Source organism: Nymphalis io, chromosome 2, assembly GCF_905147045.1.
Source record: "Nymphalis io chromosome 2, ilAglIoxx1.1, whole genome shotgun sequence".
NCBI classification, from domain to species: domain Eukaryota; kingdom Metazoa; phylum Arthropoda; class Insecta; order Lepidoptera; family Nymphalidae; genus Nymphalis; species Nymphalis io.
Genome location: NC_065889.1, coordinates 7,455,589 through 7,481,088, shown reverse-complemented (window position 1 = coordinate 7,481,088; position 25,500 = coordinate 7,455,589). Strand labels below are relative to the sequence as shown.

Below are 25,500 nucleotides of genomic sequence, written 5' to 3'. Positions count from 1 at the left end.
CTATCAAATTAAACCATCTTAGTTTTAAAAAGCCAAATTAAATAAATTTTATATGTTGTAATGTTGGCCTTGTTAAATTTCGCATAAATTAAAACAATTAAATAAAAAACTTACAAGCTCCACAGTTTTTAAGCCCACTAAATTTTGTCGCATGTTTTCTTAAAAGAAGTGCTTTTATTTTTAATTTAAAGCAGCTTTATTAACACGCACTGGAGTTTTTGTGTAATATAAAATCAGACTTGCAAAGGGGCCGCTAGATGGTAAGTGGTAACCACCACGCATAGACATTGGTGCCGTAAGAAATATCAACCATTAGGAACTAAGATGTTATGTACCTTATTCCTGTAGTAACACTGGCTCACTCACTTTTAAATGCGTGATGAATGAATGGTACCTACTCAACGGGGCTTGCGCAAAACCCTACCACCATGATATTCACACACTAATTTATCTCTTTCTGATATCATTAATTTGATATTCAAAAGAGGAAGACACAGCATTCTTTAACTAATCATTACCTGAACGACATATATAGCCGAAGCCGTCAGTGTTTATCGATCGTTAACTCGGCATATATTAAGGAACAATTTGAATATAGTGAAACATAGACACAAAAATTAAGATTAGATAAAAAGCACTCTAAAGCACGAATTTTCGCACGAATAGCTGTTGCTCGTTAAATTAAAAAAAAACGATAAGCAATATGACACAAAAGGTAAGCGATGATGTATCTCAATCGATCTGAATTATTACGATGGTGTTGTATGATAGCTATTTAATTTTTTTAGCTTACTTAGGTGGCATTTCGATGCTCGTACTCCTTGTAATTTCCTGCAATAAAAAAATAAACAATCAAATATAAGTAAAAACAAAAGACAGAAAACATATTGGTAGCTATTAAGTGAATAATTTATTTATTCCGTGAAGTCTTTTTTTCATGGATTTATATATAACGTAATTAATATTTCATTAGTTCCGTTCCGTGTTCTGTTCGTTAACAATTAATTTTTAAACAAGATGAAAAACAAAAGTTCATTATTTCCTCATAAGTTTGATTTTTTTAACTGACATAATCCATATACCGATATATATATATTTAAAGGTTTTAGAATTCAAAATATTTAGGTCAATTCTTAATTACAGATGTATAGATATATTAATAATGATTTCTATAAGACGCTCCTGTATAAGTGGAATTTAATTCTATAACATATATGTTACTGGATACACATCCATCATTGGACCTAGTTCTGGAAAAAGCAAAACTTCTCCTAAAGAGGAGAGCAGGCGTCTGCCCAGCTGTGTATTATATACAAAATAATATTAAGCTTTCGTTTTGGCATACTTCTATCTAAACTGTTATATATAATCTTCTAGTTAAGCAACTCATGCACCATTCAGTTTAAGTAACCATGTTGATTTCACACACAAAACGGCGCTTAGTATCATGTTTCAGTATACAATGTTTTACGAGCAACCTAATCCCATGTCCTACCTCCAGTGCCTATTGTAAATATGCCTGAAAGAACTCGTAAAACGAAGCCTTTCAATTTTAACTAACGTATTTAGGTTAGCTTTATGGCTAGAAACACGTGCAATACATTTAGTCAAATAACATTTTCAGTTCTAAAATAACACGTAACATTCAGCTTAATGTAGACAAAACAAAATACACACTTGTTTAAAATAAAGAACAATAATAATGTTTTTGTTTTAAATTAACCTTTGAAGAGCGTAGTATTTGATTTGTAAGGCCAGATATAACTATATAATTGTAAGTAAGGTGTTTAAATAAACCAGTATCCTATTCAAAAGGTTTACAAATTAAAACAAACAAATAACGTTTTTCTGACAACGTTGTAATGAGGTTTTGGTCTCTCTTTGTTTTGTTTAAAATACAAATATCAAATTTAAATTGCAAGGTTTATTATGTTTCATATAAATTTTGTTATATATTCATTTGTCGGTAGTGTCGATAAACTGAGGTGCTATTAACAAAACGAATAAAAATAACATCTAGACAATTGATCATTAATTTTGTTTTTCTAGAACCAAACTACAAAAACATATTTTTCAAATTATTTTTATTTATTCCATATAAAAATACAATAGACAATATTTTTACATTATATATCTTGTGGCACACACAAGCAATGACATTAAAATTAAATGATAATTTTTAATTGTCTTGTTTTTATTGCAATAACTTGTGTGAGATTGGTGAAATTTTTTACTATTGTGCCGGTTAACTTGACAATTTAAAAGTATTATTTTTTTTTCAACTACTGAAATTGACCAGTAGCAAGTCACCTCTGCCCATAGATATTTAACTGTTAGATATATAAATAATTATTTAAACCATGAAAACGATAACCAGCATAGTACTAGTACTCGTATAAAAGATGTAGTATCCTTGTGCCATTCTAAATTTTTATATTTTTTAATATAATGATACCCAGCTGGGCTTGTACAAAGTCCTACCTATGGTTGGTTGAATATGGATGGTGAAACTATTATCACCACTGCGTAATGCGGCTTATATAGCCTATAGGTCCATACATTTGCAATGGCGTACATGCCAAAGCATAAACAAACCATTCTAACATAACACTATAGGTTGTACAAATTAATTTATCATTTCAGTAAATATTGCTGTTACTTCATTGTCGATTTGTCATTCTTCAACAAAGAACGCCACTGAAAAACACCTACATACGTAGGTATTTGATTAATTATTTATATTCTAAGCGTATACCGAATTTGACATTATATTGTACGACAAGCTTACGAAATATTTAACACAATTATAATAAATCCGATTTGAATAATTGATATGTAAATAAAACATTCACAGATTTCTGTACAAACGATTTATTTGTCTTTTTATCTATTATTCAAGCACGTTGTGACAAATAACGGCCGTTACTGTGGTATTTAGTTTAAAGATTTAAAAAAATATTATAAATTTTTTTAACTTAAATATCCCTTACAAGTTTATATGTGATATTAGTTTTAATTTTTTATTAAAAAAAAATTATTAAGGTAAATGATAATAAACCGGCTATATATATATACTGTAGTAACTATTCCTAACAAGACAAATTTTCCCAAGTTTTTTTAAATCATTCAGGCTCACTCATCCTTCAAGTATGAACACAGTAAAACAATGCTGCTGTTTGGTCCAATAAGTGAGCAATACTTCGAAGAGTCTCGTTTAAGGAGGGCCCTACCATCAAATAAAACAAAAAATATTGTAAAAACACTAATATTGTAAACAGATGACCGTTGACAAGCTAGCTCTTTATAGAGTTCAGTTCCATTTCTTCCATTCATTCTATTTCTTCATCATTCCAGTTCCAGTTCTCATATATCGGCATACATTTATTAAATCTAAGCAAATATGATTTTAATCTCTTCAATAATTTCATGATCTTAATCATTACCATATTCTTTATTCAAATCAAAGTTCTAAATTGAAATCTAATGTTCAAAGTCTAAATTGAAAATTATCGACTAAGAAAATCGCCTGCTTGTCACCGGATATTAACTCAAACATATCCCAACGATAAACACATTTGCTACAACATTTTCCGTTACAAAATAATAGGTCATGGTTATTCACCATTTCAAATTCATATACCCTTTATCACTATCACTCGTGTTTAAAATTCATTTGCAAGTTTCCAGGTTGAAACCGCAGGTAATTGCCGCTCAATATTGATAGCACATCAACGCGCGTCGGCACATTTACCGCACAGCCTGCTTTAATTTACTTCCTATACATAAACGTTGCAAGTTTCCTATCACTCGCATTTTCCGTCTTTGCTATTTATAAGGCTACATAGCCCGCGGGCATAGCTTAAACCAAAAATAAAAATTAAATGATTTTTTTCTGCCAAGAAATTGCTCGGAAATAATGTAAAGTCGTTGTTCCTGTCTGATCTCTATCCGGTCATATCGGATTGCCTATGAGAGTAAGGGAATAGGGAGTGCACTTGTGTTTGAGGACACCGTTCTGCATTATAATATCTACAGCGCTGTTGACTAGTCTCCCTTGAGAATGGTCGCCGTGAAATCGATCAGGAGGAAATTATCAAACAACTCTTTGAATTACATAACAAAATAAACGGCTATGTGTTTCGAAACGCTGCGCTTTTGTGAATAATTGTTTATGAACAAGTTCGTAGAGCGAAAGATTTTAATGGGACAATATATAGGCTAATAGACCTTTGCTAACTGAACTGCGAATCTCTCTAAGAAACGATGCTGCATCCACGGCGGCAATTTTTATGCTAACAGTTTAAAATTCATTATTATAGTGAATGCTTGCAATGTACATGTTATTCTCACTATGATATACTTGTAGTCATCAAAAATATTTTTGCAATTAAGTTAAACAAGAGCGCGGACGCTCGGCAATTGAGATAAAATAAATTATAAATTAAAATAAAACCTCTGTTACCCGATTCCAAAGAGACAGTAACTCTTGTAAGACTTTGTATATTTTTATACAAAAGGATCCAAAATAATTTTGAACTTAACATTTTTATTTTATATATATATTATATATATATATATATATATATATATAGATATAAAATATTATATATATATATATATATATATAGATATAAAATATTATATATATATATATAAAATAAAAATGTTAAGTTCAAAATTATTTTGGATCCTTTTGTATAAAAATATACAAAGTCTTCATATTCAGCTCTAGATAGTAATTACCATAGTAATTTGATGCACTCAACCATAGATAATGTTGCGGTTTAAGTTCGTAATTTCCACCACAGCGATATGTACTCATGAAACTTCACGTGAATATCACTAATAGATCATTTAAAATATTTAATTATCGGTTATTTCATGGAGATTATATCTATTTGTATTTATTTCGTATATATTTCTTCCTATTTTATATATAAAGAACAGTCCATAGGCTAATGCTGGAGACATTTATAAATGCCAAAGACGTGCTTGACGATTTATCTTTCTTTAAAAAAAATAAAGGAAAATGAAAATATTATAGGAAAACAACCGAACAAGTGTACCTGATGGTAAGTAGTCGCCACCAACCACCATATAAATGTAATTAATTAGATATGTCATTTGTAATTAATTACACTGTTTCACTCACTATTGAAACCAAAATAAAGCTATACAAAGTATTAATATATGAAAAAATAATTGCTATTTGATGGTTGAATAATTGTTGAAACCCATAATTGGCGATTTTACCATTACTCATTTAAATCATTAAAATTACTCAGTCAATTTGTATTTTTAACTAACGCTCGGGTTTTAATAAAAAATTATGCGTATGTTAACTCATCTATGTACATACATTCCGAGAGGAAATAACATTTCACAAATGAACCTTACAGTAACAGCCCGTTAATGTCCCACAGCTGGGCTAAGGCCTCCTCTCCCTTTTCAGGAGAAGGTTGGAGCTTATTCCACCACTCTGCTCCAATGCGGGTTGGAAGAATACACATGTGACAGAATTTCAATGAAATTAGACACATGCAGGTTTCCTCACGGTATTTTCCTTCACCGTCAAGCACGAGATGAATTATAAAGACAAATTAAGCACATGAAAATTCAGTGGTGCTTGCCCGGGTTTGAATCCACGATCATCGGTTAAGATTCACGCGTTCTAACAACTAGGCCATCTTATATATACCTTAAGTGAAGAAGTAATTTGCACTGAACGTTATATGCAAACTTTACGTACAGCAAAACATAAACATTTTTTTTTATAAAAGGCATTTTATATAAACGATAATCAAAATCTAAATATACTTTAATCATTTAAGCTTTTACAAGCAAGCACTTTTGAAACATTCAATATTTATTATTTATAATACAAATTCATTTTGTAAGGTTCCAGCACCGGCAAGTAATCGGCAAGTAATAAGCTTAATTAATAATAATCCGTATGCCTTCGCTTAGGTTTAAAGGTGTGCGAGCCTCACACATGTCCCTGTGGTACCCAGGTGGATCATTTCGGACGCCATGGACTTAGCTGCCGCCATGGATCTCTTAATGACATACTTATATATTAATAATAATCCGTATGCCTTCGCTTAGGTTTAAAGGTGTGCGAGCCTCACACATGTCCCTGTGGTACCCAGGTGGATCATTTCGGACGCCATGGACTTAGCTGCCGCCATGGATCTCTTAATGACATACTTCATCGGGCTTTTGCCACAGCATCGATTCCTGCTACTTTGGAACCGAATGGTTTATGCAGAAATGATGGCAAGAGACCCGATGGAGTGACATTAGTGCCATGGTCGATGGGACGTGTTCATATGTGGGATGCAACTTTCGTAGATAAGCTGGCAGTATCTCATATCAAGAATACGTCTCGTAAGGCCAGTGCAGCCGCTGAAGCTGCTCAAATACTCAAGCGCCGCAAATATTCACTTATATCCAACGAATATGAATTTGCGAGGCTGGGTTAAAAACATTGGGTCCATGGTCGTCCGATACAAAAAGAATCATAAAAGATATTTCTAAGAAACTGGTCCACGCTTCTGATGTTCCAAGAGCTGGCGCTTATTTAGCCCAAAGGCTGAGTCTAGCGGTGCAGAGAGGCAATAGTGCCAGCGTCTTGGGTACAATGCCACAGGACAATCTTTTAGACGGCGTGTTTCTGCTTTAAATTTGTAATGTGTATTTTGTTACTGTTATTTTAATTTTGTATTTCATAAAAATGTCTATATATATAAATTTGAAAAAACTAAAATTCGGGTACGTTTAATTCGAATTGAAGTTAACACTATACTATATGCCCAGTAATAAGTATATATCTAATATCAAAAATATACATATCATAATTGTATACAATTATATTTTTGCAGACCGTATGAACATCTGCGAGCACTTATATAATCTTATACATTATAATATTAACTTTAATATATTATCATTATTTTATTAACTTTTTAATTTACTTATTTTTATTAGTAAATTTAGACTAACTTTTAATTTTATTATGATGAAGTACAAAAAATTCATTTACAATAAGGTTTTAATATACTCGTAAAAATAAAAAAAAAGATGCTGTCTAAATAATAATCGCGTGAAATAGTGGCAAGAATGCTAGCAACATTTCCCCTTTAAATCGCAATTCCGATCCTCTGGGATAATAATGAATCAGCTGTCATCAGTAGAGGCAATAAAATGAGGTGATAATATATTTTAACAAATGTTTGCACTATTAATCCAAGGTCTAAGACCAACTGTAAATGGAACAAAGACATAATTTGGAATAAAAGTCAGTCTTTTAAAAAACAGGACTAAAATAATAAAAATGTTAATATCATGCAATCAACTGTAGTCCGTAGATGATGTCGCGTGTCCAGCGTGTAATTTCCTGCCCGAAATTATATCATGTGGACAATGCGGCGATGGCCGGATGTAGTTACGTTCCGCTTTACGAAAACCTCATTAATAAACTCTACTAACATTGAAATTTAGTCATTTTTGTCAACACGTTCCTACTTAGGTAGTTCATTAATAATAATTAAGGTTAAATTAAAACATCAGCAGTAACTTAAATTTGGAAATCTATGAATGTCTGCCTAATTTTATCTTTAGCTTTCGTTAAAAAGTAAATTAAAGGTTTTTCGTAGTCATTCTAAAATCGATAAGATCAAAGACTCAGATAGTATCGTGCACATAACTAGTTCTTTGGACAGCATGATCTAATGGCGTGCTAATATGTAGTATGTCCACGCTCATCTATCTCGATGTAAGTTACGGTAAACTGCTTTGTACGATCGATATTGTTGTCTGAGACATGTAAGAGTTTCACTATTCAGGGTCGCACTCATCTATTTTTTAATATATTTTCTTATATTTTTTTGATAGACAAATATACAGAACAAAATTAAAGACATTTAATTGTATGTATAATTTTTCACCATTTTCGACTTTAGTTAATGTCCTCAATTTATAAACATAAATTAAAAAATTAAAAAAAAAAACTTAAATTTAATCTAAATTAAAGGCATTATAATCTCGTTTTACGAACTAATAAAAACTACAGTTTATTGTTTTGATAACAATGACAGTGTGCGTGTTTTAACTACTTCGATGTTTGCGTGTTGACACCCTCGAGGTGGTATTGGAAAGTTTTATCGAGTTCTTGAAACCGTTATCTAGTATTAACCGAATGAGATATAAGAGGATGATATTCAATAAAAATAGATTTGTTTACGGAATTTCCTACTCCCTGGCGTTATTGATATCTAATGATATGCATATATATCTTTATATTCAATATAATTGCTAAAATATTTTTTCTACCTAGTGATAGGGTTTTGTTTAGTTAATAAGTTCGTCTATCACCCAAAAATATACATATAAGACATGCAGGTTTCTTCACGATGTTTTCCTTAACCACCGAGTTTAATTTAAAAGAAATGATAAACACAAATTAAACTAAACAAATTTTGCGGTCCTTGCCGCGGTTTGAACCCACAATATCATTCATAATAATAATAATCAAAAATCACTATTCACGGTGTTCGAACCACCGGGCCATCTCGGTATAAGCTACAGAACCAGCACAAAACTCATCGATTATTCTCAAGTTATAGATTAATATATAAAAATATACATTTTAATAAAATTATTTAGGCAACAATTTCCTCGATTCAACAAATTCTTCGAAATCCCCTAGAACTGCCCATAAGAGCCAATACAAAATATGTCAAACAGAATATAAATAATAAGTATTAGTTACCTTTATTTAACGAATTTTGTCAACTTATAACCTTTACATAACGTATCAAATCAACCACTCACGCTCAATTCCTAAATAATACATGTCTCGACAGGTTTTAGACACGTTAAATTTTTTGTAAGACAATCATTGTTGTTTGTTGGCAAGTAATGTAAGCACTTTTGTTTGTCACCGTTGTTAGTTTTGCCAGTTACAATGGTGAGAGAAATAATAAATCATTAAGCATGTAAACGTACAAGTTTTTTTTATCTTGTTATAACGTAGAGTAACCTAACCTCTATATAACAAACCTCATTGAAACAAATTACTTGGTATAACGAAGCTTTTCTAATTCCCTTCAGTTTTGTTATATCGATGCTACACTGTATTAAGTAACAGCCCGTAAATGTCCCACTGCTGGGCTAAAGTCTCCTCTCCTTTTTGAGGAGAAGTTTTGGAGCTTATTCCACCACGCTTCTCCAATGTCGCTTGGTGGAATACACATGTGGCCGAATTTCAGTGAAATTAGACACATGCAGGTTCCTCAAGATGTTTTCCTTCACCGCCAAAAAGTGTTTTTTTTTTTCTTAAATTAATGACACTTTTTATCTTCATATTTTGTTAATTAGAATCGATAAAAAATTAACTCGTTTTAATTTTTTATATAAAGTAAAACTTTTGCCAAGGAATTAAACAATATCATATTATTAACACTGAGTTATATAAGTACACCTATGAAATAACGATATAGATAGAAGTAGCAATATTCAAAGATTACCTTTCGTTCCGAAAAGAGGATGGATATATCTAATAGTTATCGACTTAAAGTCGCGAAGGAAATCTTTTGGAGTTGCGATCAAGTATCACATTTTGGGCTCAAGGCAATTTATTATTCTTGATAAGGGATAGAACTTTTTTTTTATACTACAATAGTTTCCTTTTCATAATAAAACTCTATGATGCATAATATTTCTAAGATCGAATGATACACATCGGTATCGCTAAAAATTGATATTATTACGTGATAACGAAACGGTTGAAAGCCACTGATCGGACCACGAGATAAAGATTTTTATAAGAAAATATGAATATAAATAAAGTTTTATTATTTTATAAAAGCATAAGTTTATCTTTATGAAATAATGAAATGAAACAAAGAAAATAAAAATAAAATCTTTTATAAAAAAGCATAATGAACAAACGAAAACTTACACAAAAGCATTTTATATATTACTGAAATACAAATGCAAGTTATGGAACAAAAATATAATTATAGCATTAATAATAAGAGCAGAGTGGTTATACCGACGAAAGGTCCGGCGAGCTAAGTGTCCAGTATAAAAATTATGTTCAAGTGCAAGTTAAAAATAAACGGAGTCCGGTTGAGTCCCCTCGAGCCTCGACCCACAGGGGTGGAGCAAGGAGTCACCCCCGCCCCCATGATTTATATCGACGAAGATAACCAAACTCCCCACATTGTAAGATATAATAAGGTCATATGAACTGGTAACCACTTCAGTCATTTCTTACATGTATTTTGGTCTTTATTAAAAGTCATGGAATATTTTATCGTGCTTTGCGTTCTTATTATAACGCGTCAGGTTTATTCAACTTAAAATACACTTCTCGAAATAGAAACCGTAGGTAATAATACCATTTGGGCGTATCTTTATTTATCAGTGTCTTAATCTACGATCAGAATTTAAAAAGATATATATTGTATGTAGATTATTATTTTATAATACCTTTTAAAATAAATATATAATACATATATATTTTTATTCTATCTAGCTTATCTGAAATACTCGTGTAACAATCTGAGGTAGCAGGCTATTCAGGCGCCAAGTGTCTTCGAAAACTACTGATTTATATTGTTTATTGTCTTTTGGGCGTTTTTATTGAGGAACTGCTGAGCCTGCGAGCTTTGTTCACGTAAACTTTTATATGAAGATATAATTTCACAATACTCTATGAACCGTATATACTCGAGAGGTATTTATATACTTTCTGTCGACTATTTGGAGAGCCAAATTGAAATATAACAGATAGGTTTAGATTGACATTGTCTTTTCTCTCCTCTTACTTCACCATTTTCCATTTATTTTAATTTTTTTTTTAACAGTGCGCCTCTATTTTACGATAAAGATGTCTTCAAAATCTGGAATACAGTAAGTCAGTCACGAATCGCCCTTTATATATGTATAATTATACACATAGATCAAAATATAACCTACGATAAAAAAACATTAAATAAACATCTTTATCATTAATTAAAGTAATGATATTTAACATAAAATAAAATGAAACAAGCGCCACATTTCTTTCCCGCAGTGTCAGTGCCATTTGACATAATAAATTATTTGCGGTTCACGCGGTCCGGTTGGATTTTAATATCACAATCGTCACTTAACTGGTTTTGAATCTTTAAAATTAATTAAAATCTGGGAATGTATATCCCATAGGTAGAAAATCTTATTTACTAATTGCATACAATTATATTTATCAATACATATTATATAGCTGTTTTTGGTACTCGCAGGAAGGTTTCTGACATATAGCATAATATATGTATATATGCATAATTATTAAGAGAAATTCAACATGTTTCAGGCACTAACTAACAATTTTATATTATTTGACACAAAAGACTTACAATTTTAGGTTAATTCGCTTGTCGTCGTCGTTAACCATAAAGTATAATGTCATGGTAGCCCAGTGGTTAGAACATGTGAATCGTAACCGATGATTGCGTATTCAAGGTCCGGCAAGCGTCAATAAATTTTCATGTAATAGGTGTTTAAAATTAATCTCCGTTTTCTGAATAAAAAAATTGCCATATGTGAATCCACCACCCCATAACAGTAGCTAGTGGGAAATTCGCTTACTTAGAAAAAGTCAAGATGGCCCAGTGGTAAGAACGCGTGAATCTTAACCGATGAACGTGGGTTGTAACCCGGGCAAGCACCTCTGAATTTTCATGTGCTTAATTTCTTTTATTTGTTTATAATTCATCTCGTGCTTTTCGGTGAAAGAAAACATCGTGAGGAAACCTGCATGTGTCTCATTTCATCGAAATTCTGCCACATGTGTATTCCACCAACCCGCATTGAAGCAGCGTGGTGGAATAAGCTCCAAACCTGCTCCCCAAAAAAAAGGGAGAGGAGGATCCCAGCAGTGGGACATTAACAGGCTGTTACTGATGTTACTGATACTTACTGTTACTTAGAGCTTAATTATGTAACTTGCTGACCATCTAACATATGAACAAACTTTTAAATTATTTGAATAGCTTTTCTTGTTGTGATAATTCTAGTTAGCTTAATAAAAATACTTTAGAAATAAGGCCACACAATGTTAGTAAGGGTACTGACGTATTGAATTAGTTGCCCTTTGTCACGTACAATGATTCTATCTAAAGGTTAAGTGAGGAAAACTGTCCCAATAACAACGTCTCCTAAGCCCTCTCATGCTGGAAACAGATGACCCATTTTCTATCGATTAATGGAACCGTACACATTTATACAATTCAAGCAAAAATGCTATTTAAAAAAGAATAAGTGAGATTTAGTTTTTCAAAATTTATAAAATATTTCGTTTAATATAATATAGTTTATAATAAGCCGAGATGGCCCAGTGGTAAGAACGCGTGAATTTTAACCGATGATCGTGGGTTCAAACCCGGGCAAGCACCACTGAATTTTCATGTGCTTAATTTGTGATTATAATTCATCTTGTGCTTTACGGTGAAGGAAAACATCGTGAAGAAACCTGCATGTGTCTAATTTCACTGAAATTCTGCCACATGTGTATTCCACCAACCTGCATTGGAGCAGCGTGGTGAAATAAGCTCCAAACCTTCTCCTCAAAAAGTGGAGAGGAGGCCTTTAGTCCATTAGTGGGACATTCACAGGCTGTTACGAAATATAGTTAAGCAAATTACAAATCTATTTTATTTCTTAACACTTATTTCTTAATTCGGGATATTACATCCAAAATGGCAAATGGGCCAGTTGATGTTATACATTGGCGATGTAAGAAATATTAACCACTCCTTATATTTCAAATGCGCCACCAACCTTGGGAAAGACATTTACATTGACTTATTTTTTAGTTTTAGATTTTAAGTATTTCACGATTATATGTTAGGTGATATAACAAAGGCTAGTACCAAGCAGACCGCATAAACTGACTAACTCGAAAGGATTAAACGCACATTCTTGTCACACTGTTTACACCTTAGCATGGATTAGCAGCTGAATACCATCGATCAATAGCTTAGAAGGACTTAAACAATTGCCTGACATCCATTGTTTTGTCGTTAAAGCTTTCTACTATTTGCTCTTTCTTCAGCTGAACCCATATAAACATTTATGAAAAGCGAGAGCTTTTACGAATATTCTTTGTTAGGCATTACCGCTTGTATACCAAAGAGCTGTTAGAAAGGACAATGCACCCGACGGTTCGAAAACTTGAACTTATAGCGCCAATGATAATATTTAACTTTATAGTATAATGTAAAACGCTCAATAAGCAAATACATTAGATGACAGAAGATTTTCAAAAATATATGTATTACAAACATAGAGATTTTGGAAAACAATTTATCACGAATGATTTGAAATTTTTATTTTATGTATTTATTTTGAACAATAAATACATAACATAAACAATATATACTGTATTATACTGTGTCGTAGCTAGTAACGCCCTCCAATTCGATAGCATAATTATTTATTATTTGTTCAATGCAAACCTAAAATAGAATACAATTTAATTTAACAAAATATATAAACCTAAATATAATTTATAAAGTGTATAAGATAATATAAGTGTATAATATAAGAAAGGGATGGGGTACAAAGGAAAATAATTTAAGTCAATGTTATATTAGTTTAAGTAATAACTCTGTCTCATCATAGCCCAAATTGAAAAGCCAAAAATTGGTAAGTTGTGAGTAAATATTAATCTTCTTATTTATTCTGTTATATAGTAATCTTAACTTTGTCTAAGTATAGTAATCTTAGACAAAGTTCGTCGCGATGTAAACAAACACATCGTCAAAAAATGCTATAATGATATATTCTACCCCTATTCCAAATTGTCAACATGGATTTCCGTATTTTGTTTTTGCAAAAAGTTTTGTCTTAATAAAACTAAGTTTAACTACACAGCAATTATAATGTCAACTCGCGCGTTCCTTCCGGGTAGTTGGCGAGACCTCGTTAAATATGCAATTGGGATGCCTCCGCTATTATGCCAGCGTTTCTTTTGCTTTCAAATATAGAACCTAAAAATAACTTTTTTAAATTCGGTGACTTTTTCGCTTCTTAAGATAGAAAGTGGCAATTTTCGCAGATTGTTTTGCGCCACCTCTTTTTTCATTAGGTTTATGAAATTAAGTCAAAATAATCTAGGCGAATACGAATCGCGTTGCCAAGATATCTATCTGAACAACATGTTAAGTTCAGAAATCGGGGTTTAAAAAATAAGCTGTAATATAAAGAAGTCACGTTTTTAAAAAATCTATAAATGTTTTTTAAATAAGAATTTAGAGATGCAATAAGACGATGCGTCCGACAAACTTTGGCTCCGTGTGAAATTTATAGCCAACATTTGGCACAAACCTTATATGTCGGTATTATTCAAAAACACTATGTTTATCTTCATTACAATCGTGTATTTATGAAAAACCAGCATTGCGTATAGACAAATAGTACTTTAAGTATTATAGAGTAAAAAGAAGGCAGTGTATATAACCCTGATTTCAACTACCTTATCAAATACAAATCTATGTAAATGTAAAATTCGCATCTGTGCATAAAATTTATTATGATGTTAATAATAGGAAAATTATTATCAATACAAATGTCAAAACACATTTACAGATATTTCCGACGACAGATGACTATGTGATTTAATTTCAGGATGTAAAATATTTCCTAGGAAACTGTATCTCTATAATTGCCGTCATCGTAAATAAATCTACGAATAGTAATAGTTAGTAAAAATATGCATATGTACTTTAGGAAAATTTTCTGGCGCATGCAGGTTTCCTCCATCGCAGAATACGAGATTGTAAACGAGAGAAATATTCACGTGTCTTTATTTTTTTTGTCATGTCTTGTAGTCTCCACAGACGTGTTGTCCTTGCCTTTAGTGTATCTTGCTATTACTTAGTGTTTGGTAGTTTGATGTGCCTGGAAGTTCTTTTTTCCAGACAGCATCACAATCAGCATCCATTTTTTGGATTGTAATTTTTGTTTTGTCTTCATCACTGCCACTAGTGGTAGAGCTTTGTGCAAGCTCGTCTGGGTAGACACCACCCACTCACTGCCTGCACAAGGGACATCTTAGTTCCCAAGGTTGGTGGCGCATTGGTGATGTAAGCGATGGTTAACATTTCTTACAATGCCAATGTCTATGGGCGTTGGTAACCACTTACCATCGGTGGCCCATATGCTCGTCCTTCGTCCTCGCCTTCCTATTTTATAAAAAAATCTTGTTGTGTGTCAGTTGTCTTTCTTGATACTGTCAAATTATCTTAGCGGATTCTAGATCCTAGGCCAGTGGGTGGTATTCGGCGAGCCTGTCATAGTCAGTTACAGTCTTGTTCCGTGGTAATCGCCTATTGTGTTCCATTCACCAGTTTTCAGTTTTATAAGTGTATCGTGTGATGCATTGAAAGTCTATTTCACTTTTGCCAGCATTTAAAATGACGATCTTCAATTAACATTCCCAAGAGTTTCGTCATTGAACCGTCTCGCTCAATTTTTTTTTTTAATTTTTAGATTACCTTTATAGAATATAATTTAACAAATACATATAATATAATATTGAAATACAAATGAAAATTATAAAATCTTTTAAATCATAATAAAATTGGTGTATAAATCATAATGGCGCGAAATGGTAGGAAAAATGCTCTAAATGTTTAAAAATATAAACTTCGCACTACTAAGGTTTTAAATTACTTTATCATAAACGGAAATAAGTAAATTCAGATATATACAATACATTTACCTTTTAACAAGTACCGTTTTGTTAGGTACTGCTGTATACCAACTGTGATAGGTTTTGGCCAAGCCCGTCTGAGTTAGTGCTGCCCACAGATCCATTATTCTACCGCAACACATCAAACTGTACATTATTGTATGCCGCTTCAAAAGGTCAGTAGGCCTGACACAAGGGATGTACGGGATGTATATTAAATCAAATGATAGAAGAATTGACAAGTTAAAAAATAGTTTATACATGCACTGTCTTTGGATTAAGCTGTACGTGATGCTTCCTAAAATAAATCACAACATGAACAATAAATATAATTAGATGTTACGTAAATACTACACCATAGGTTACTACGGTGCATTAATGCATGCTGCACATCCCTAGCTCATGGTACGTTGCCCTCTGGCGCGCTCTACGCTAGCTACACCTGCGCTACGGTGCATTAGTTCGCCCGTAGTAAGCCACGTAGGCATTAGGTGTAATAATGAACAATTAAATATTTAAGTCAATAAGAAATTAAATTATTTATATACTTCACCCTGGTCAAATCCCTTCTAATTAATTAAAAATTATTTCATTAACAACCAAAAACTTAAAGTATTAAAAGAGCAATTATAAAATAAAAAATTAAATTAATAGACAATTAGCTACTTTAATTCAATAAGAAAGGAGTTAAAGCAGCTAAATTGACTCATGAATGTAAAAACCGATATTAATATGTAAATATTCCATTTTTTTCCTATACTGCTAAACCGATTTTGAAGAAATTAAAAATAAAGTAGGATAACGTTAAATGAACAGCAATTCGTTTATTGAAATATTTACAAAATAAATAATTTATTGAATTACAACTATAAAAACAATTCACATGATCACAATAATTTCGAGTGACTTCATTTTCGTTAACAGTTCGTATAAAAAAAATTCAAAATATATAATTACATTTCTGTGACAAATCTAAATGATCGTTACCATGCAACGTATGCGGGAGGGTGCTTGAGTTTTAAGTGTGTCATCAAAGCTCATTTAGCGATGAAAATGAGTTCCGATGTCGACGAGTGAACATCGGCTCTCATTACGTGTACGTTAACTCTATTCACTGTCAGCAATATAATCGAGAGCTCGAGTGTACTTGCTCACATTATAAACTTCACATCAGGTTTGCGTAATATAATACTCTAACTTTTAATTATTTTACTCTAGAAAGTTTCGTCAGCGAATGCAGTAATTTTGTTTTTAATACGACTCTTAACTTAATGTGATTACACATTAAATATGCTTGTTTATGTAAATTAATATACAATTTAAAATCTATAATGTTCAAAATTAAAACAACGGACCGATGTAAAAAGTCCATTGTCATTAAAATAAAGCAATACAATGTTTTAAGCTGTAGGCCCGTCTGAGTCCACTAGAATGAATTTTGTATACAGCCAGAGAGGCACTCGAGAACAACCAAATTACATTTAGCTCCCGAGGCGGGCATTGTAGCCTTATTAAGATACTTGTGAGCATTACTCTTGTAACACGCTTTAATTATAACTCAACAATGACTAAATATATTCCACAATAACAATAACATTGACAGAGAAAGACAAAACAACTAATTTTTATCGGTTTAATTAGTTTAATGAGTCACATAAAAAGTCTAAAGTCAATTAAAAATGAATGTTAGGCTTAATGTGTTACTAGATTTCTTTATAAAATAAAAACTTATTTTCAGAGCAGCTATACACATTTATTTCATAGGAATGAAGTTTTAACTAATTAAAGTCAAATATAATAAGGATGTATAATCGTATTTAACAATTTATCTCTAGCACTCTGAGCGTGACAAAGCACCAACGTAAAACTGACAGAGAAGCTGACGTTAACAAGTGCCCCCTTAACTCCTCATTAAGAGCAAAGATGTTAAATTTTAATCCCATAATATTTTAGCACAATGTCAAACATTAATAAGTAAATTAATTTTTTTTTTTTAATTTATTCCGGTTTTGACCGTGATCATAACTTTTTTACAATTTTGGACAAAGTTTTGAAACATTTATACCTTTTCAGTTAGCTCAACACAATATATGCAACTCTGCTTAATATCGTGTATATTGAAATTTTACAATATACATAGTGTTTTTTTTAAGAAATAGGTAGGTGGACTGGCTAACGGGCCAACAGATGTTAGTGGTCACCACCGCCCCATAGACATTGGCGATGTATGTGTAAAAAAATCGTATCAATCTCTAAATCTCATGTTATTCACTGACGACTGTATGTCTCTTGTTTGCAAAACATACATTTGCTTTATTTTTATGTATTATTATGTAATGTGTAAATTATTCACTTTGAAATGTAAAATTTTTCCCATTTATCTTTATCTGGCTTTGTATTTTGGAACCCGTTATGCCAGTTTTACAGCCTCGCTAACAAAGGGAGAAATAAGATATATATTTTATAAGCACTCCTTCAAAGACATTGACCTGCTTAACAATGCCTTAATGTAGGTTAAAGAGCATCCTGCATACTAAGTAATTTACGTATAATTTAATTAAACTTGTAATAATTTATCAATTTATTTTATTTCTTATATAAAATATACTCAATTAGTAACAAACAATTTGACTGCTATTTCAAAAGTACTGGTGTACATCCATTGTTCGAAATTAGACCAAAACTATTATTAAAATATATTAATTTACACATTCCGACTAATTTTTCTTATTACTCTTATTTCCAATTTTTATTAATAGTACTCGACAAGATCTAACAATCAAAAAAAGAAAATCCATTGACAGAGGAGAAATTAGTACTGAACGGCTGTTTTTGCTCATTTATATATTACAAGAACATTAAATTATAGTTTGTTATATATATTTTCCCCAAAACGCGAGGCATCTTCTGTTATAAGTTTTATGTAGGTATATTGGTTTAGTAGTTTTTTTCAGTTAGGCATTACAAAAACACGTTTCCTCATTTTTAGTAAAATTTGACTGCTATTTTAAATTATTCTTAAACTAATTTATTTCGTATCGTTAAAATTATAAAATAACTAAATCAAATTTGAAATTTTGAATAAATTACCTAAAACTAAATCCAAATGACACTCTAGAAATGTCACAGATGGAAAATTCCTAACTATCCTGACACGTAACAGATCAAACGTGAACATTCTAAATGATTAGGACCTCGGTCCTTCAAGATTAATTAAGCAGAAAATATAGACGAACTTAGATACTGAATTTATCAGAAAATCTAATATCAAAATGTCACCACAAAACCAATTTGTTTTTGAAGTATTCTCGGCTTTAATATAAAAAAGTACAGTGTGTTTACCCCATTTAAGTAGAACGCTTAGAGCAAATTCCACCACGCTATTCCTATGTGGAACATCATTCGACGCATGAAAATTTCCTGAAGGGCTTTTCCTTTTCAGCCGAACAATGGTGTTTGCACGGATTTGAATTCGCAATCACTGGTTAAGATTTACGCGTTCCACCACTAATCCATCACGTTTCGGATTTAAGAAATCCGTTAACAATTATATGCTATGTCCATATCTACCTTCTCTTATGAATATATCATATGTAATTACGATTAGAATGCCTCTCTTATTAGACAAATGTACTCGTCACTCTGTAATGAGAACTTACTCGTACGTCGCGGGGAATGAACGTAATTTTATGTAAACGTATAGCGAGGATACGACGTGGGAACATGTACGCTATAAATAATACATTTCGCCTGACACGAGGGATATATAAAATTAAATTTCATGGACCGTTTTAAAAATTTACCTCCATACAAAATTTTAATGAAGCTGTAACACCTTTGCACATTAAGATACGAAAACAATTATCGATTATATCATTTGTTGCATAATGACTTCATTGATAATATAAACTATTGGTAATATAAAATACCAAGCCGAAGTAAGCTTTTGTATCAAATTATTTGCATTTATCGTGTGAGCTATTAATTTACTAGTACTATTGTCCCGAGCACAGCTCAACCAGTTAGTATTTGATCAATAATTAACAAGCTATGTAATGGGCAGAATCAACTTAGCTGTAATAACTGCGAGCTATGTAGATATCTATCGTTTATATGTTAACTCCAACTCTGCTTAACTTAATCAAGGCACAATATGTTAAAATAACTTTTCCCATGGTTTTTGTTAAGATAACATATAATTATTTAAACATATAAAATTACAATTAACTATTTAATACAATTATCTGCTTTATTTCAACTTGCTATTCTATATTTTGAATAATTTATTACAAAGAAAACCACTAAAAACGTTTATAAATATAAACATCCTACGGTCGCCGTATTAAGGATTAACTCAAACAATTTAATGACAAGGAAACTTGGCAAGCAAAATAAATTCCAATTCACCCAGTCTGGCGGATACTTTGTACCAAGTGATATAACCAACCAATCTAAGTTATTGAATGCATGTATTGAATCGTTGTGAATGCCGAATTCAATTGAAATGTGAGTCGTTCACCTGCAGTTTGCATAGATAAAGTTTATTTATTCGTTTACAAATAGTAGCAAATAAAAGATAAATATTATTACATAATATGTTGCCAATGACTGATATTATTAGTTGAATACAACTGCAGTTATTTATATTTAGAGTTCGATGATAGTTTCATAATGACTTTCGTATAGTCGTTTCGTAGTTACTGCAATGTGGAATCATGGTTTGACCCAGAACACGCTAATATCTGAGCAATAGACACGCGATACCAGACCAAATAAAATGGATGGGCATAAAAAAATATAAATGGACCGTCTGGATTATGATTCCGTTGTCCTTATTCAATTTATTTAGGATCTTCGCAGTGTTTTGATGGATGATTGACTGTTTGATGATTTTGCTGGTAAGCTGCTGAGACCCTAACTGTTAATGGTATTGAATGCGGATTGGTGCGCTTAATACAAAAAATCTGTTTCTTTTTTGTGTTTTATTTTACTCTGCCGGAAACACCCTTTCTTCTCTAAATTAATAATCTTCTAGTATTATTTATAGATATATAGCCGGTTAAATATATGAATTACTATATTAATTTAATGTTAAAAATTTAATATTGAAAATACGTACGTACCTTAGAATAATAAGTTAATTATGTTAATTAAAAGTTTGACTATCCATTACTTGTAAGACGACAAAATGTCTGTTTTTTTTCTAATAACAAAATGATTCAATGGAGAAATCCCGTTACCCATTATATCAATATAGTTACGCGATCATAGCCTGTGCGATTAAAATTTTGATATTTTTTATTACAAAAAATGTGAATTAATTTTATTTAGAGAATAATACTAGCACAGTTTTCCTGGAAGACTTTAATTCATATTTTCCCCTTCAGTTTTCTGAAAACCTTTTCTTGGAAATGGGAGCGACAATACATCAAGGGTAGGAGGAGGAGATCGAACTTGCCACTATAACGAAGCTTATATTATATTTAATACGTAATTCATAAATTTTTATTTTACCTTACTGAAGAATTTAACGAATGATGATTAATTTATAATATTGTCGGAAAACAAAAACCCACAAACAACGTTATACCAATACGATGAATAGCCTAACCTCTTTCCGCAATAAACAAACCTACTTACATAATATCTCAATAAATACTATTATTTACAGAAGGGAATGCTAAAAGTTATTCGGTAGACAATAACTAACAAAAATTTCTTTTAAATAAGGGATATCTTTTTTATTTTATTCCAATTATTTCATAGCAAAAGCTTAAAGAGAATAATTAAATATAAATACATAGTGAAGTGAGAAGAGAAAGGAGCTAGAAGCTTTTCTTTTTTATTATTTACAATAATATAGGATATTGATTTCTTAAGGGTTCTGTTTTTAATTGTTCGTAGCCTTTCATAATGGTATACAAATGTATCGAATTATCTCTCAAGACTCAAACACCAGTATTCTTCCTGTCCCACTTATGAGTGTTCTCGATATTCAAATTCTTTGTTCCGTTTTCCTTTACGGAATAAAGGAAAACCAAACAAAGAATTAGAATAACAGCAAAACTGTATCGGTATCTAGATAAATATTGATATATGATTCATTATTACAAGTACATTGAAATAGAATATTATTGAATTAATATTAACATAATCTCAATAGCATTGGTCTATGTGAATATTTTGTTCTCATAAGTTAATAATATTCATGACACGAGGCAATGTAGCGTGTCACATCTTTATGTATATTCAAAACAGTTTTATTAATTAAGGGAAAATTTTATCGGTAGTTGGGCTGTGTAATGTGGTTACTAAAACAATTTGTTTTATACTGAATATTTATATTACAGTATGTTTTCTATTACTGTAATCCGATATTAAGTGAGAATCAGCTATTACACGTACAAAGAAAATCAAAACTTACACGCCAAATAAATAACATCATTAATTTTTATTAGACTTTGACGTTAGCAGCGTTTTATTTAAGATTGATTTTATAATGCCTTTGCCTTTTAATTTTATAATGACTTTAGGATTAAATAGTGGCTCATTTGATTATCTTTATCTCATAATAAAAATTAATAAAACAAACATTATCATCGAAACCGTGACTAAATGCTGCCGTAATTGCTAAGCAAACATTTATTCTTATGATATTTGAAATATCACATCATGTTGCATCACAGTGGATACAAAAGAATCAATTTCAACACCTGCTTATGCACATGATTTTTGCCTTCTTAAAGATAGTCTATTTAATATCTTTTGTAAAAACTCATAAGCCGATCTGTTACATAACTTGTATTATTCTGATTTGTTAAACAAGATTTGTTTCATACTATTAATATTCTCAAGAACGTGCAACAAAAATGTGATAAATTTCTGTGTAATATTTCTACGAGATAATCGCTTTCTATGCAAAAGGTGGCCATTATGTAAAACTGTTTACACAATTGTTCGCAATAGGAGGTTAACAAATTGTTACATTTTATTTACGACGAAAAAAGAAGGAATTTACTACAATCAATAGATTAGATCCTGCTTCGGTATCGGATTTTAATTATAGCAGTTTATAAAAGTATTTTGTTTTCAACAATTCAGTTTTGTATTGCTGAATAACTATTAACTGTTATCAATGAAACTCTACGCGATTGGAAATACCAATTAACTAATGATTAATTAAAAACAATTTAACTTTAAAGATGCGAAATGAGACGGATCTTAATATATGTACATGAAGTTACTATCTGCTAGTTCTTCTTTCGATTTCATACAGGTAATTCATACAAAGTTACACCTGAAATTACCCCCACGTACATTTGAAATTTTCAGAATTTCTTTCGTTGCGGAGATGCTTAAGTTATCAAATAAAACTATGTATCAAATTTCAGCTCTCTAGACTTTTCTTTTGGCTATTAGTTAATAGTCAATTTTTACAAACAATTTTCAAGTAAAGATTATATTATTTGCAGCATATGGTGAGTTGTAATCTGTAGTTTTAACGTTTGCAATAATTGTAATAGCTACCTGACTTTGTATATGACAAGTCTTTAATTACAATAATAATTGTGATTCAAAAGCTTGTATTATAGGCTATGCGCCCATAGAAATTCCTTTATTTATTAAAAACGAACAGTTTTATCAATGTATTATTGTTTTGTAATAATAATAATCTAGCATTTGGATATACTTAGTTGGGTCGGACAAGATCTACCCCCACCTCCTTGAATATCGCACCCAAAGTGTTTTCGCTTATCTACAGAAAGTAAGCCAAGGTTACTGCCTCGTAAAAAAACCGAATCACGTTTTTTCTTGACCTGCGTTCCTTTAATGACGAAATACGTATACCCAGAGCCACAACCGCGATGTTTAATAATTGACAAACATGATCTTATCAATTTGTTTTCCTTAACACTCCTTAAACAAAAAAACTTATGTTATATGATTGAATGGAGATGTGTTAAAGTGCGCTTGAAACAAGGTCGCAGTTCGGATATAGAAAGTCTGATAGTAGAGGTCGTGCCTTATCGTCATCTCAACCTGTGCCTCTCTGTTTCCTGAGGTAGGCGCTTTGTCATACTAATAAGCGCTTGTTTACACCTCAACGAGAATTCACCTCTAGAGATGAAAATGTGAAACATAACGAACGGAAACCGAATAGTTGTTCAGTAAATTGATTAGGAAAGATTATACACTTTAGTCAAAACAACACGTCATATATGATAACTTATAATATACTTTGTATATCTTGGTAGTTTTAAACTTACGTATTGTTTTATTTAAACGTATTGTTGTTATTTATTTATTTTTACTTTAATTATTCATTTATTTTTTAATTTTGTGTATACTACAGTATATATATATAAACTCACTCACTGTATACTGGAAGTGAATAAAATATTCACTAAAATCATTGCGATTATTAGTTGCTGTACTGATGTAAAAGACTAGGTGGAAAGTCTTTAGAGATTTTAATGTCAATTTTTTCTAGTGAACATCAAATAAAGAGAAGCAGTGTATATTTTATTTGGAGCTTACAACACTATACTAAAAAAAATACGATTCATAAGCTCTTGTATGAGCCTTTATTTAAAAATATATCCTTAATTTATAGTAACTTTAAAGAAATAAATACTAAACGAATCGAATTCAACTCGATATGCAGTAATATATTATGAGAATTCAATTTAATATTCGTTTTACCAACCAGACTTTTTTTTATATGTTGTTATTTCAATGTTTACACAAGTAAAAAGCACAATATTTTTTTACGTGCCATAAATAAGTCATCCCTGACAGTTTACAGGCATAATAAATCATCTTGGTAAGGAGTTGGTAAGCATCGGGAAGAAAAACATGTATATTCCATCTTGACTTGACTTGACTTGATATATAAATTACGCCTAAATAACAGGAAGCAAATCCAATAAAAGATTAAACATAATATCAATTACGGTGCCGTATTTCACGTTTTTATGTAAGAGGGGATGTAGGTGAGCAGGAGGCTAACCTGATGGAAAGTAACTACCACCGCCCATGGACACCTGCAACACCCGAGGCCTTGCAGGTGCGTTACAGGCATTCTCGGCGAAAATAATTAATAAAAATATAACATATAAAAGTCCAAGTGACTCCTTATTATTATGATTATTTATAATTGTTGGCGTATTCTGCTGCAAATCCTATGCCTACAAGACCGAGTTGGTCAGAATCACGCATCGAGATATTCGAGGAGAAGTATCGCAAATATCGTTTCTTTTAGCGACAGTAAAGCATAAGATTTTCTAATTTAATTAATACAAATATTTTACAAAATTAACCATCAACAATTGAAGCGTTTAAATATTGTTATTATTAATATAATTCTTAAAATGTGATACACATCAGGAAAAAACACGAACTAATTCTTCCTGTTACTCGAATACAAAGAGTCAGCAACTCTTTTGACGGGCAATGTTATATACAACAGGATTTTTTCAGGAAACTCCGAGCATTTTTAACATATAAGTCCGTCCCTTTTCTGTTCGCTTCAAAATGAATGAGTAAATTTTATAGAACTGTTGTAAAATTATTTTTAAAATATGAAAAAATGCACGACTTTGTTCACATTGTGCTATATTCCAATTTGTATATTCGTATGTATACTATGTAATGTAATGTAATGTATACTCGTTTGTATTTAATGATTGTATCAATGTTGGTATACAAAACGTAATTATATAACCGTAGTTAATGCATAACACAGTTGTTTATGTTTCTCC

At 31.2% G+C, this 25,500-nt stretch overlaps 2 protein-coding genes across 3 annotated transcripts in view; one reads left to right on the top strand and one right to left on the bottom strand.

Annotated features, from left to right (window-relative positions):
- The window catches only part of LOC126774828 (uncharacterized), a 166,986-nt gene that overhangs the window by 83,129 nt on the left and 58,357 nt on the right, over positions 1–25,500 (top strand). The window lies entirely within an intron of this gene.
- LOC126778798 (CD82 antigen-like) overlaps positions 1–25,500 on the bottom strand; it is an 89,099-nt gene that overhangs the window by 34,507 nt on the left and 29,092 nt on the right. The window contains exon 3 of one of the 2 annotated variants that reach the window (XM_050502476.1): positions 794–831. The exons of the other annotated variant lie outside the window; for it this stretch is intronic. The gene's annotated coding sequence lies outside the window, so the exon portion shown is untranslated. The remainder of the gene's footprint in view (positions 1–793; positions 832–25,500) is intronic. 2 annotated transcript variants of the gene reach the window in all.